General features: G+C 35.7%; 1 pseudogene; it reads left to right on the top strand.

Moving 5' to 3' along the window:
- The first annotated feature begins 3,924 nt into the window (after nucleotides 1–3,924).
- On the top strand, nucleotides 3,925–7,301 carry LOC118031518 (G-type lectin S-receptor-like serine/threonine-protein kinase At1g11300; annotated as a pseudogene).
- Nucleotides 7,302–16,205: the final 8,904 nt, after the last annotated feature.

Here is a 16,205-nt window from a genome sequence, read left to right as displayed (position 1 = left end):
TTGGCAATGGAAGACCAAGATCACATAGCAGAGAGGATACCCAATTTAGCTCTGCAGCAGTGTTGGCGACAGACCTGTATTCAGCCTCAGTCGAAGATCGGGCAACTGTTTTCTGTTTTCTGGAGCTCCAGGAGATGGGATTGCGACCAAGGTAGATGATATATGCTCCTGTAGATGAGAAATGGTCGGGGTCGCCTGCCCAATCAGCATCGGAGTAGGCATGTAATGCCTCAGAGAAAGCATGCAGGGATGAAGAAGAATCACAGTAGAGATGGAGACCAAGGTCAGGAGTGCCACATAGATAACGCAGGAGGCGTTTGACCAGTGCCCAGTGATCAGTCGTCGGTTGGTGCATAAACTGAGAGAGTTTATTCACTGCATATGCAATGTCAAGTCTGGTGAGGAGAAGGTATTGGAGGCTGCCTACAACAGAACGATATTCTGTTGGATCAGGTAAGAGTTCACCAGAATGTAAGGATATTGATGTGCCTGATGGGAGTGGAGTGAAGACAGATTTTGCTGCAGTCATGTTGGTGCGAGTGAGGAGATCAAGTAAGTATTGACGCTGAGATAATAGAAAACCTTGCCTGGTGGGAAGAAATTCAATCCCAAGGAAATACGACAGGGGACCAAGATCTTTAAGGGAGAATCTGTGAGCTAGTAGAGTGATAAACCGATTGACCAAGTTGATATCATCTCCAGTAACAATGAGATCATCAACGTAGACAAGTAAGTAAACAAGATTGTGGCCAAGTCGAAGAACAAATAAGGACGTGTCTGCATGGGAATTGTGGAACCCTGACTGAAGGAGAAACGACCGGAGTTCATGAAACCAGGCACGAGGAGCCTGTTTGAGGCCATAGATGGCCTTGTGAAGCTTGCAGACATGGGAGGGAAAGTCCTTGTCAATGAAGCCAGGTGGCTGATGCATATACACATGTTCAGTGAGTGTACCTTGGAGAAATGCGTTATTTACATCAAGCTGGCGTAATGTCCATCCAGAACTGATGGCGAGGCTGAGCACAAGTCTGATGGTGGTTGGTTTGATGACCGGACTGAAGGTGTCACAGTAGTCGAGCCCAGGGCGTTGATGGAACCCTTTTGCTACCAAACGAGCCTTGTACCTGTCAATAGATCCATTAGAATGTCGTTTAATGCGATAAATCCATTTGCAGCCCACAACATTCTGGTTGGAGCTGGCAGGAATAAGTTGCCAAGTGCCATTCTGAATAAGAGCATTGAATTCTTCTGACATGGCTTGACGCCATTTGGGATCTTTAAGAGCTTGTGCTGAGGTGGTTGGTTCAAGATCAGAGTGTTTGGATAGCATGGTATTAAGATTTAGTTTGTGAAGGGGTTTGTGAATGTTGTTCTTGGCTCTTGTTTGCATGGGATGATTGGGTCCAGGAGCAGGGTGTTGGTCATCAGGGAGGGAAATGGAAGAAGATTGAGTGGGAGTATGGGATGTGTTGATCACAGATGAGTCAGATGCGGGTGAGGGAACTGAGGGACCTTCACTGTGGTGGTGCTGGTGAGGGCAACCTGCAGATGGTGATATGAGTGCTGGAGTGATACTGCTGATTGGAATGGGCTGAGGAATCCATGTAGTGACAGTGGAGGAGTCAGGACGTGCATCTTGGGAACAAGTGGAGGAAAAAGGATAAATGGATTCTACAAACTTAACATGACGTGAAACAAAAACTTTGAATGTTGATGGATCATAACAGAGATATGCACTTTGTGTTAAGGAGTAACCAAAGAAGACGCATGGTTTAGACCGAGGTTCTAATTTGTGGGAAGTATATGGACGAAGCCAGGGGTAGCAGAGGCACCCAAATACTTTAAGTTTGGAGTAATTGGGAGAGGAGCTAAACAGTTTTTCATATGGAGAGCATAGATTTAAGGTCGGTGTTGGCATTCTGTTAATTAAGTAAACAGCAGTAGCAAAAGCTTGGGGCCAAAAATGTAAAGGAATGGAAGCATGAGTGAGGAGAGTTAAGCCGGTTTCCACAATGTGAAGGTGTCTTCTTTCAGAGAAGCCATTGTGTTCAGGTGTGTGAGGGGGAGTAGTGAGGTGAGAGATACCATGAAGTGCAAGAGAGTTAGCTAGTGCAATGTATTCTCCACCATTATCAGAATACAAGGTGTGGATTTGTTGCTGGAAGTGCTTCTCTGTTAAAGCTTTGAACCGAAGGAATACATCTTTTACTTGTGATTTATGGGTTAATGGATAAAACCAGATGTATTTTGTAAAATGATCAATGAAGATGACATAGTATTTGAACCTATCAGATGAGTGAATGGGAGATGTCCATACATCAGAAAAAACAATTTGAAGGGGGCGGGTGGAGGTAAGAGTGGATGTGGAAAAGGAACTTTTATGACTCTTATTGCAGTTACATGCATTACAGGAAAATTGCAGCATACTAGAGGTTGCTAAATCAAGTGCATGTTTGGAGATAATGTGTTTTAAGATAGGAAGAGCAGGGTGGCCTAATCGGTGATGCCAGTTGAATGAGGTGGTTTTGATGCTAGAGAATGCAACCAGTGGTGCAGAGGGTGGCCACTCATATACACCATCTTTAGCTTTACCCTTCAGAAGCGTGGCGCCTGTGTGAAGATCCTTGATAAGAAAGAAAAATGGTAAGAATTCAACTGAAGCATTGTTGGAGATGCAGAATTTAGAAATAGAGATTAAGTTTTTGGTGATGTTGGGAACACAGAGAACATCAGTTAATGAAAACTTCTGATTTGAGTGAAGTAGAGATGTAGAACCAGTGTGTGTGATTGGAAGATTTGTTCCATCACCAATCATAATGTCGTCTGCCCCATCATATGGAGTATGAAGGGATAAGTTGTTGAGATCAGATGTAACATGATGAGATGCACCGCTGTCCAACAGCCATGGATTGTTGTGTGAAGAAGTGGTAGCACAATGCGCCTTCGGTGGCCATGGTGTTTTCAGAAGTCCTGAGTTGTTGTTGGTTGGAGTGGCAATGGGTATGAGTTTATAGGATGGACAATATTTAGCAGTATGTCCCTGGATTCTGCAGATTTGACAAAAGCCAAAGTATGGTTTCTGAGGTGGACGAGAGTTGTGAGGGCCAGGTGAGAAAGGTTGAGAAAGACGAGGATTATATGTGTTGGTTGGGCGCCAGCCAGTGTTTCTGTTAGATGAATAGTTGGAATGTGGCAGGGGACGTGAACCAGAAAAGGCACGGTTGGCTAGGTGTGCAGAAGCAGGAAAGTGAGGTTGAGCTGTGTTGTGGATGGAGGCTTCAAAATTGAGAAGTTTTTCATGTAGCTCATCAAAGGAGATTGGAGTATCTCTAGCTTGGACTGCCCTGGCTAGCTCTGTATATTCAGAGCCAAGTCCTTCTAGAATTCGTTCGGATAGGTCTTCAATGTCAACAGGTGCTCCAAGAATGGCAAGCTCATCTGCTCTGGCTTTGATGGTTTGTAGAAATTCAGAAACACCCAGGGATCCTTTAGTGAGTTGTCTGAATTGGCTTTTAACTTGCTTGATCCTGCCACGTGATGGTTTAGCATATGTATTAGCTAATATTGTCCAAGCTTCCTTTGATGTTTGTGCTTGAGCTATGAAGGCCATGATTGTGGGTGATAACGAACCAAGAATGGCATTGAGGAGTAGTTGATCCTGTCTAATCCACAGATTGTGTGCTGGATTAGGTGTAGTTGTTCCTGGTATGGATGAGGCTGGGCAGGGATGTGATCCATCAATAAATCCATTGAGATCATATCCTATGAATAGAGTCTGGAATTGAAGCTTCCATGCTAGATAATTTGTAGAGGTGAGTTTTACTGGTGTTTGGGCTGCTACATTGATGGTAATCAATGTGCCGTGGGATTCATTTGTGTTAAGTAAAGTGGTGTTGACAGGCATAATTGGAAGCTTGAGAAGAAATGACGAGAAGAAGAGAAAAAAAGGACGAGAGTAAATTTTACTGCTCTGATACCATATTGAGCTATAGAATTTGTATTGATGAAAAGCTATCTTTCGTAGGAGATACCATTACTCCTTCTCAACCCATCAAAGATCCAGAAGCTATAGTCTCTGCCGGCAATAGGTTCGAACTGGGATTTTTCAGTCCAGTTAATTCAACATATCGATATGTCGGAATATGGTACAGTAATATGTCAGCAGAAACTCAAGTACTATGGGTGGCTAACAGAAACAAGCCAATCAACGATTCTTCTGGGATGATGAAAATATCTGAAGATGGAAATCTTGTGGTTTTGAATGGTCAGGGAGACGTTCTGTGGTCATCACATGTTTCAATTGGGTTCAATCAATCAACTGCACAGCTTACTGATGATGGAAACCTTGTCATGAAAGCTGGACCGAATGGAAACCTTGTATGGCAAAGTTTCCAGCAGCCTACGGATACTTACTTACCAAAGATGAGACTTAGTGCTAACGCAAGAACAAGGAACAAGACACTGCTAATGTCATGGAGAAGCTCATCTGATCCTTCTGTTGGAAACTTCTCTGCTGGTATCAATCCATTAGGAGTTCCTGAGTTCTTCATGTGGTACAATGATCATCCATTTTGGCGTAGTGGTCCATGGGTTGGCCATAACTTTATTGGAATACCAGATATGTCTATTTCTGTGTATCTAAGTGGATTTACTCTACAAGATGAAGGAGATGGCACTTTCACTATGAGTTTAATTGTAGACCCAGCTAACCGTTTAACATATGTTTTGACTTCTCATGGAAGACTTACAGAACAATCCTGGGATTATGGGAAGCAAGGTTGGGAGTATACCTGGGAAGCTCCATCAACTGACTGTGATATTTATGGCAAGTGCGGGTCATTTGGAAGCTGCGATACACAGAATTCACCTGTCTGCACATGTTTAAAAGGGTTTGTTGCAAAAAATCAAGATGAATGGAACAAAGGAATTTGGACTAGCGGTTGTGTTAGGAGGACATCGTTGCAGTGTGATAGAATACAGAATGGTAGTGAAGTGGGAAAAGAAGATGGATTTATGAAGCTAGAGATGATGAAGGTGCCAACCTTTGCCGAGTACTGGTCATATCCGTCCTCCGAACAAGAATGCAAAGATGAGTGCTTGAGGAATTGTTCCTGTGTCGCTTATTCATATTATAACGGTTTTGGCTGTATGGCATGGACAGGAAACTTGATTGATATACAAAAGTTCTCTGAAGGAGGGACAGGTCTCAACATTCGCCTGGCGTATACAGAAGTAACAGAACTTGGTAATTGTTATAATATTTTTTAATTTTCGTTCACTAGTGTTTCGTTTTTCAGGTGTGCAAAACTAGTGTGCATACAAAACGTTCTGTATCTGTATGAGGAAACATTGATAAGTTTTTTTCATATTTCCTTTACATTTTTGCCAAATAACCATCAGTACAATTTTTTAGTTGCAGATAACAAGAGAAACATGAAAGTAATCATCAGTATGTCGGTGATTGTAGGAGCCATAGCTATCTGCATCTGTGTGTTTCTTTCTTGGAAGTGGATGGCTACACATAGAGGTAATATGCTACGTCTTATTAGCTTACTGGACTTCTAAACTTTACAATTTTAACAAGTAAAGAAAAAACACCATTCACAAATAATAACGATACTTCCACTTGAATCCAGAAAGGAAGTTGATAAGTGAGGAGACCTTATCGTTCAAAAACGAGAGAAGCACAAGGAACAGTTTTTGATGGAAACTCGCCCGAAAACGTCAGGGAAGTTAAACTTGAACCACTCTTCAAATTACAAATTCTTGAAACTGCTACAAACAACTTCGATATATCCAAGAAGCTTGGGCAGGGCGGCTTTGGTGCAGTATACAGGGTAATTCTTCTGGAACTAAAGCTGCTCTATAGTTATTTAGAGCAAATAGGTATTTATTGGTTTGATGTGACATTGTAGGGAAAATTGCCAGATGGGCAGGAAATAGCTGTGAAAAGACTTTCTAAAACATCTGGTCAAGGGCTCGAAGAGTTTATGAATGAAGTCGTGGTGATTTCTAAACTCCAACACAGGAATCTTGTGAGGCTTCTTGGTTGCTGTGTTGAAGGAGAAGAGATGATGTTGGTTTACGAGTACCTGCCGAATAAAAGCTTGGATGCATTTCTCTTTGGTTAGAGCAACTGCCCTCTTTTGTTTAGCTACTACTTTTCTTGACTCATTTTCCTTTGCCCTTGTTTTCTGATGATTTTTTCTGGATACAATATGCTTAGATTCACTCAGTAAAGGACAACTACATTGGGAAAGACGCTTCGACATTATTAACGGGATTTGTCGAGGTCTTCTTTACCTTCACAGAGATTCTAGACTAAGAATTATTCATAGAGATCTGAAGCCAAGTAACATCTTATTGGACCGTGAGCTGAATCCCAAAATTTCAGACTTTGGAATGGCCAGGATTTTTTGTGGCAATGAAGATCAAGTGAATACTACCAGGGTCGTTGGAACCTAGTAAGTATATATTTATTTATTTTCATTTTAACTCCTATTACCGTTTTGCAACTTTGAGCTCAGAAATCTGTGATCCTCATGCAGTGGCTATATGTCCCCTGAATATTTAATGAAAGGAAGATTTTCAGAGAAATCAGATGTATTTAGCTTTGGAGTGTTGTTGCTGGAGATCGTAAGCGGAAGAAAGAACTCTAGTTTTTATGACAATGAGCATTCTTTGAGTCTTATAGGATTTGTATGTCTGTCCGCCTCCCTGCCTGAGATATATCTGCAAAGCTCCTTTCAATTTCTGATACTATTAAACTTGCAAACTCTTACTTGGATGGATTTTTATATTTTCAGGCTTGGAAACTGTGGAATGAAGGTGACATTACAGCTCTGGTCGATCCTGCAATATCAGATCCATGTTTTCAGGTGGAGATATTTCTATGCATACAGATTGGTCTGTTGTGTGTGCAAGAAGTGGCGAAAGACAGACCGGCAGTGTCTACCATCAGTTCCATGCTAAATAGTGAAATTGTGGATCTTCCTCCTCCAAAGAAACCAGCATTTGTTGAAAGGCATAGTTCCGTGGATACAGAGTCCATTACACAGAACCAAAAGATAAATTCCATTAACAATGTGACGATTTCTGATCTTAACGGCCGATAGAGTTCAGAACATGTTTACTTTTCTATAAGATATTAATATATTTATTGTAAAATTTTATAGAACATTACATTGCTGGGTATGACTTAAGAAAATATGTACTACTGAGAGGAAAACTCAGACTGGCTGTCCTCTCCATCTTAATGTTGTTTCTTCAAAAAAAAAAAATTCGAAATGATGGCTTCTGTACCTCCTCCTTTAAGAAATGATTTGTTTTCATTTAGCAAAAAAAAAATCCTGAATCATGCTTAGCTTAAAACAGTAATGTCAAAAGACAGTGTGATCATCTTGGCAGCACCTTGGTCTAGCGAAATCAATCTAAGACAAGATTGGAAAACAATGGCGTTGATGACACAAATGGTGCTGAAATTAAGAGAGGGCTAGTAGTAGCAAAATATTTTATTCCTCTGAGAGGTTACACAATGAGGCAAGTAGATTCAATGTTATTAATATAGGAGAAACATCATAGTCTCTTGCCAAATAATATGTTGCCAAAGTTGATATGGTCTCGAGGAGACAAGATGGAATGAGTAGGCCAAATAATATCATCGACAAATATTTATCTATGTGATTGGGGCGCAATACGAGCATAAGCATTCCAAAGACCAATGCAAGCTAAGTGAACCTCATAAAAATAATAAGGAAGATTTGTAAAAGTATGATGATGAACGTCTGACTTTTGTGGTTTGAAAGACATCATTGTGCAAGGTGAATGATATTATATTTGAATGAAATGTGATTAGTTAACTATCTACTTTTGTTTGTTATATAAGAAAAATTCAAAAATAAAAAATATTGTTGGGGATTGAAAATATAATCAGGGTTTAAATTTAAGATGAAATTGAGAAAATAACTTAATTTGATTTAATTTAGATAAGATTGATAGAAATTAAAAGTGCAATGATGAGTTTAAAATAAATAGCCAAAGTTAGGAATAAAATGAGGGTTTAATTGAAGAATAAAATCAAAATTAGAAGTTAAATTAGTTAAAATTGCATAATTTTAGGAATGAATGATGAATTTGCAACAAGAAGCTAAAATTTGAAGGTCCAAATTGATTCGATTAGGGACACAATTGAAAAGAAAAGGGGAATTTTTTTTTAATTACTGAAATTTAAAAACAAATAAAGACTAAATTAAAAAAAAGGACTAAATTGGAAAAGATCAATTTAAGGAATAATTTGAAGACATCCAATATTTAAATCCCTCACTGAACCGAAGTTAATGAAATTTAAAAGTCAATAACTATAATGAAAAGGAGAAAATATTTGAAAGACCGATTGACTATTCAAATAACTTTGTTTCAGTTATTTTATTTCTATCTATTTCAATCCAGTCTAATTTAGTCCAATAATTTTATCAAATTAATTCGATGTAGTCTCTAATTAATTCATGAGGCAACCTTACCCCTCGTCTTCAACGACCTTCCCCTCATAAACCCTCATCCTCCTCCCCTCACAAATCAACCACCACAACAGCCTACGTCACTTTACACAGGTCCTTTTCCACATAACCTGTAAGAGGCCCAAGGAAAACCCATCAAAGTCCACCCATTCCAGCCTTCATCTTCTTCTCTAAACCAAACCCATGACCGTAAATCACCATCTTCAACCTCCTTTCCATACCAGCCATAATCTCTAGCAAACCAAAGGATAACTCAATTAAAGTTAACACAACAATAACAATAAAACTAACTTCATGATATAATTTAATTAGTTTAATACAAGAGTTAATACACTTTTATAATTATGGAGCACTAACTAAACATAAAAAAAGTAATAATTACAACAAAAAAAATCAGGTTCTGAAAGTCCAACAAAAATAACTTGCTAACAAATGAGAAGATGAGTTCAATAACTCAGAAAGTAGATAACGTTTAATATACATATACGAGGTAATACAACAATGATACACACACACACAATTATGGCTCTAGATTTTTATATGTAGTTTCTCAAATAGGTCATAACAAGAACATCACAAGGTAAAGCTCGTCATAAAATCAAAATACAATGAACATGAGGCTCCGTACTGTGGGATGATTAGTCCACACAAGTTGATGACTCCTTCGACCAACCATGATTCAAAAACAATGTGCATAAAGACTAATACTACCCTGTTAGCATGAGTATTCTAGCTGGCAAACCATAGGTTCATAATCATAATGAAATAGACATTTATATCTCAAGGTTTAACTCATGTTATCAATCAAATGAGTTATCAATTCATGAAAATAATTTATGAAAACAAATTGTAAATCAAGCAATTGTTAAAAGAATGAAATTAAGAAAGGAAATGAAAGAAAAAGAAGAAGAAGAGGGAAATGCAAAAAGAAGAAAAAAAAGGAACAATCACCTTTGTTTCTCTCATTTTTTCAATTTCATCCATATATCTTTTTTTCTTTTTTGATTATATTTTATTTTGGCCTAATTTCACATGAAGAAGTTTTCAATTGAATTAGAAAGATAAAATTTAAAATGGAAGGGCCAAAATGTAAAATATAGAGAAAATTTATGGCATTTTACATGCAAAGTCAACAAAGACCAAGAATATAGCTTACTTAGAGGGGGGGGGGGGAGCGCTGGGGCGGGGTTGCAAATGTATTGATACGGGTAAAAACCAAATCAAGTTTTTATTTTAATAGGTTCAATAATTATATCAAAATAAAAGTCTTATTTTTTTATATGTTGCATATTCTAATACATCTAAAAGATAAAGATATTCAATATATATATATATATATATATATATATATATATATATAAAGAAAATACAAAAATCATCATCCATTTTAGCCTTGTTTTCACTAATTTTATTGTAGAGAAAACTTAGTTATCGTAAATACAAAAAGAATTAAGACTATCAATTGAATAATAGACTTTTGATATTCTAGAAGCTGTCATTTCTTACACAAGTCAAAAAGAATAGTCGTGTTTAAAGGAGTTACTGCAACAAATGCATTGTTGTCCAAGAATTTCTTGACATCTGATTTTTTTTAAGAAAATCTAGATTTCTTTGTTAGAGCATCTGTACTTTTCAAACTTAATTCAAGAATAGTAATCCTAAAAAATATCATCACGGTTAGTTAAAAAAACAAATATGTAGATAAGTCAATTTGCTTATTTCAAAAATCAAATCTAAAATATCATAGAAAATGCCTAATATAAACAGTGAATTGTATGGATTCAACATGCTATTGGCCATTAATGCACAAACCCTTTTTTATATACAATGAAAACATTAAAATTCTTGACTGTGGAAAACTGGATATGCCTTTCTAATAAAAGTAATAAGCTCTTGGTTGAAATATGTCAAGAGGATAGAAAAAGAACAACTGTTACTTTCTTGACCAGTAAGAACAGCATCCATAAAATATAGTTTGATTCACATCAAGAACATGGAGATAAAAGTTATGGGGATTGGCAACTGCAGAATTATAGCAGCCCTAATTCTCATTCAATCCTTCTTTTGTTCAGGTTATGATGCTGCACCTGATATAATATCATCTCAACGAAGAGAGATCATTTTTTGTTTGGTTTAATTTTTACCTTTAAAAAACAATCAAATAAAAAAAAAAAAACCCAAACCAAACCAAACCGAACTGGAATCAGTCCAAATCAACTGGTTTAGGTTCGGTTTTTGATATGCAAAACCAACAAAAACCTATTGGTTTTTTTCTCTGTGACTGAGATATGCCTCAGTTTAGCATTAAATTTACTCCCACAAAACCTCATTAAAAATCATAAAAGGAAAGAAAGAAAAGGAAGTCATGTTAATTGTTATCTTCTCTGAAAAAATAGTGTTGGCCAACATCAAATGTTGGATACATGGACAGAGAAGGAATGAATCTTGGCTATGCTACAAAAGAATGAAATGCAACGGAAACAACAGTAGCAAACAGAGTCTTTGCATAATCACTAGTGAAATTTAACCACTCTAGCAAAACGCTATCTTTTTTTCTCCATCTCCTCATCACTATCACCATCATCCCTACCTCCACCTCCACCTCCCCCACCATCACCACCAGAATCCACCACTGCTTTAGTCTCTTCATCAGAATCCTTAACCCATAACAAATTAATCTTTCGAATTGAACCGAAAGTTTTAATCTTAGTGAGGTTTTAAGTTTCAAGTTGGAGTTTTGGGGGAAAGAGAGGAAATGGCTTAGTTTATTTTTAGACATTGTTTGTGTCTAAACTTTTAGAGGGAGGGGCAATTGTTAATGGGAGAGGACGAGGGCAGCTATTGTGTCACTGTTAATGAAAGGGTTAACGGGAGGGGAGGGAGCAGCTGTGTGAAAGTGAAAGAAATGAAAAATGATCTGCTAGGGTTAATTGTTAATGCCTAATGGCTAATGGCAGGGAGGAGGCTGCACGCGGCTTGGTTTAATTTTTTTTCATTTCTAAACTGAACTGGTTCAAGTTGTTCATGTATCAGTCTGATTGTACGACTCGATCAATGTAAAAAAAATTCTAACATATCTTTTTTTGTTGAGGGTAAATTTTTTTTTTTCAAAAATTCGGCAGAATTTCGTTTGCATTTAGAACATCCCAAATTATCGACTACTATTAGTTTACTTAATCAACCCACCATCATAAGGTCCCATAATTCCGAACCTTATATCAAACCTCATAATTCCAAACAATATATATATTATACGAGTAAGATAAATATGAACATAGTTCAAACATCATATCATAAAATTTAAAAGAAAAGGAATACAAACATGCAAAGAAAATATTTATAACATAATAAGTGTCTCTAAATGTTTCAAAAGGATTAATTACAAGATAACTAAAATACTAAATGCTAAGCTGAACTTTTATAATTACATCAAGATTTACACAAAAGTATACTACATATCACGTTAATTCCCTTTTGCTTAAGTTAAATATTTACATAAGCATCATAAAGTAGAGTCCTAAATTATATAAGTACATAAATAAACATACCATTGTATTGATAAAGAATATATGTATGCTCATGTAATGAATACAAATGAAGTATTAACTTTTTATCGAATCCATGAGAATTCTAACAAGGAACTTATATTTTGCTTGTAAATCTTTTAAACCTAATTAACACTCATTTGTATATTCTTAGATGAATAATCTTATTTACTTGCATACACTGGGTGACCTTGTAAAGTCTAATCTTGTAATTCACATCCCGGCAATCCTAGCACGGATGCCATTAGCCGAAGCTAATTTGTAATTCACATCCCGGCAATCCTATCATGGATGCCATTAGCCGAAGCTAATCTTGTATTTACGCTAGATTTTATTTATATTGAACAAGACATTTACTGTAATTGCATACACCAGACAAATTTTAAATTATATAAGTGCAAATAGGAAAAAAAATCACGCACCTGCTTCGCCTGTCTCGTGACCTCCCCTAACAGAAGATCCAATCCTGGTTGCTCCTCCTGAATCACAAGGAAGTTTTTTTTTTGTTATGATTCCTTCAAGCCGATATTATAGACAATTCATATTCATCAATTACTCATATGTTACTTTCTATGTATGTTCATTTCCTCATAATAACATACGTACATATCTCATATATATTTTTAGAGTTAATATCTCAATGTGTAAGCGTTTATATGACTCAATTCTTTTATATTTTTATTTATAGTATTCACATGAAAGTCTATTGTTACTGTCCAATTTCCAACTGTCACTGTCTAGTTTTGAACTGTTACTGTCCAATTTCCAACTGTCATTGTCTGACTTTGAACTGTCACTGTCCAATTTCCAACTATCACTGTCCAATTTCCAACTGTCACTGTCTCACTTTGAACTGTCACTGTCCAATTTCTAACTGTCATTGTCTAACTTTGAACTATCACTGTCTAATTTCTGACTGTCATTGTCCGAACACTCATCAGGTTTTTAACTATATCTAAGGTTCTAAAACTCCATTTTAAGTGAGATTTATCTCGTTAGAAAGCTAAGACACGAGGCTACCAGTTCTCTGAGGAAGGAGAACCCAATTTTGCCTCTAAGATGGTCAAAATCACTCATCAACAAATCAGTCCTGCTACCCTACATAATCAGTCACGACTCAGTTTATGTTGGTAACCCATAACTGGAGTTCTACATCTCCAAATTGAGCAAGACCAGTTTCCTTGGTTAGCTAACATTCAAATCTACAATTTTTATGAGGAATCCAATCATAATTCCCTTATCCCTCTATTCAAAATCTCACCGAAAGTCAAGAGACAAGTCTGTCCAGAGTTGTCTCCCCCTCCCCTTCACATAATACTTTTATAAACTATATACCACACACATAAATTAACTTAATCTCAACAATAAATACTTTTTCCCCAATTTATGTCTAAGAACCCTAACTTATGATTCAATATCAAAGTATCAATTCTTTATCAAATTAAAAAAAAATGATATATATATATATATATATATATTCTTAAATCATGTTTAGAATACCTTACCCGATACAAATTAAGATCTTGATCTTCAACCAGTTGAAGATTTTCATCTCCCTCCTTTCTTTTCTTCTTGTTCAATTTCTTGGTAATCCTTTGCTCTCAAGTGTTTATCCTATCTATAAGCTCTAAATCTTGGATGGGTTCTCGAAATGCTAGTGTTTCTCTCTTAATTTCTCAAGAATGGGTATAAAACTCCATATTCTCTCTCCTTATGGTTCCTACCAATTTTGTTTTGGTGAGGAGAGAGTGTTTATACTCTATGTTTTTCCTTATTTGCATTTAGGCCCTCTTTTTCCCTTAAGTGTATTATTATTATTATTATTTCTTCAATTAAAGTGTATTATTTTTTTTTCTTCAATTAAATCCAACCCTCAATAGTACCGGGTTCATTATTTTTGAATTTCTATTTTTTTTATTTAATCATATGCATGAATTTCTTCACTTTTTTTTTTTTTCTTGGGGTTTACAGATCGGTTTAGGCACACCAAAACTAGAAACCGAACTGAACCAGATATTTTTCTAAAATATTTTAATCAATTTAATCAGTTTTTTTACCTGTTCGGTTTTCTCGGTTTATATTTTTTCAGTTTTCTCGGTTAAATCTGTTTTTCAGTTTTTTTGCTCACCCCTAATCTCAACCCATCATAGATCTTGAAACTGTCTCCACAAGCGTTATCTTTAAAATGGGATTTTTCAGCTCTATTAATTTAACAAATCGCTATGTTGGAATATGGTACAATAATTGTGATGTTTTGAAAATATATTAGAAGGAAAACGCAACCAAGCCCCCTTGGAGGCTTGAAGTAAGTATAATTAAATGTGGGGTATTGTGGTAATTGAACAATAGTTGATAACTATAAATAAAAAGAAAAAAAATAAAAAGAAAAAACTGTGTTCTTAAGAGCAAACCATGAGAGAGAAGGGAAGAAGAAGAAGAATAGAAAAGAGAGAAAAATAAGGGAAAAAGAAGAGATTTGGAGAAAACAAGTTTAAATGTAAGATTTAGGTTTATAAATGTATAAATGTGTGTTCTTTTACCTTTAGATTTATGTTTTGTTGAATGCTAGGGTTTTGAAGATTGTGTTTTGGGTTTGATTGATGAATTAATTTCAATGTTATGTGTTGATTGTTATAGATAATGGATTATTTAGTTAATTATAAAATATTGTAGGTAAAGATGATTTTGAGTTATGATTTATGTAAATGGTGAATTTTAAGTTAGAAATATCGAAAGAACAGTAGGACAAAATTTTGGTTTGGTCCCTTAATTTGTGAAAATTACAATTTAGTCCCCAAACTTTAGAAAAATTCTAGATTGGTCCCTGGAGCATATTCCGAGATTCTGGACAGAATAAAAGATGAATTATGGACAGAATTCCAGTATAGTTATGAATTTTTAATACTTTCAATTTGGTCCTCCCATTTGAAAAAAATTACAATTTGACCTTAAAACTTTGAAAAAAATTCTAGAATGGTCCCTGAAGCATAATTAGAGATTCTGGAAAGAAATGATGATGAATTATGGACATAATTCCACTATAGTCATGAATTTATGATATTTTTAGTTTGGTCCTCCAATTTGACAAAGTTACAATTTGACCTTAAAAAATATGATAAATTCCAAATTGGTCTCTAGCTGTAATAGTAGCTTATGCGTATTGATTTGATGAATATTGAGGGTTATTTAGTGAATTATTACCATTTTTTTTTATTATGGATTAAATTTTAGGAAAACCGTTTAATTTTGAGTATTTAGAAAAATAACTAGTTTAGTCTAAAAACATATAGAGTTATGGATTATACCCTTAGATATGTGTATTAAATAGGTTATATGTTCTTTTAAGTCATTCTTAAATATGTCTCCTTTGTATTCAGATAATCTTGATATTCTACCGGTGGGACATTAGTAGGATTTCCTTTAGTATTTGCTTTTGAGTTCTATTTGCTTTCGAGTCAAGTTAGTGGATAATTTTCATATGCACGAGAAATATAATAAATATTTGATTTGTTACTATATATATGTGTGTGTGTGTGTGTGTGTGTTGATTATTATCTTTGTTATGATACAACATAATCAATTGTTGATTCTGAATTCTTGATATGAACCAGTATGTATTTTAAATTGACTTCTAAATTAATAGCTCCTCATTTGATTTATGTCATGAGTTGAGCCTTGAGATATGAATATGTCTGTTTGATTATGATTATGAACCTATGGTATGTCAGTCAGAATACCCATACTAATAGGGTAGTGTTAGTCTTTGTGCATATCGTATCTGAACCCTAGCTGGTCGGGGGAGCCACCAACTTGTATATACTGATCATTCCACAGTACGAAACCTCATGCTCATTGCATTTTTATTTTATGACAAGTTTTACCATATGATTTTCTTGTTATGGTCTATTTGAAAAACCTTCCTATAAGAACCTAAATCCGTACTTGTATATATATTTCTCATAGTTATATTATCTCATGTGTGTGTGTATTGAACGTTATTTATTCACTAAGTTGTTGAACCCAACCTCTCATTATTTATCTTTTTAGGCTTATAGCTTGTTAGCGGGTAATTTTATTGGACCTTCAGGACCTGCTCTTTTGGTGAAATTTGTATTTTCTCTGATGTCTAGTTAATGCTCCACAA

The sequence above is a fragment of the Populus alba genome, chromosome 11 (genome assembly GCF_005239225.2).
Source record: "Populus alba chromosome 11, ASM523922v2, whole genome shotgun sequence".
NCBI lineage: Eukaryota > Viridiplantae > Streptophyta > Magnoliopsida > Malpighiales > Salicaceae > Populus > Populus alba.
Note: the sequence above shows the minus strand (reverse complement) of the source record. Positions and strands in the feature narration are given on the sequence as shown.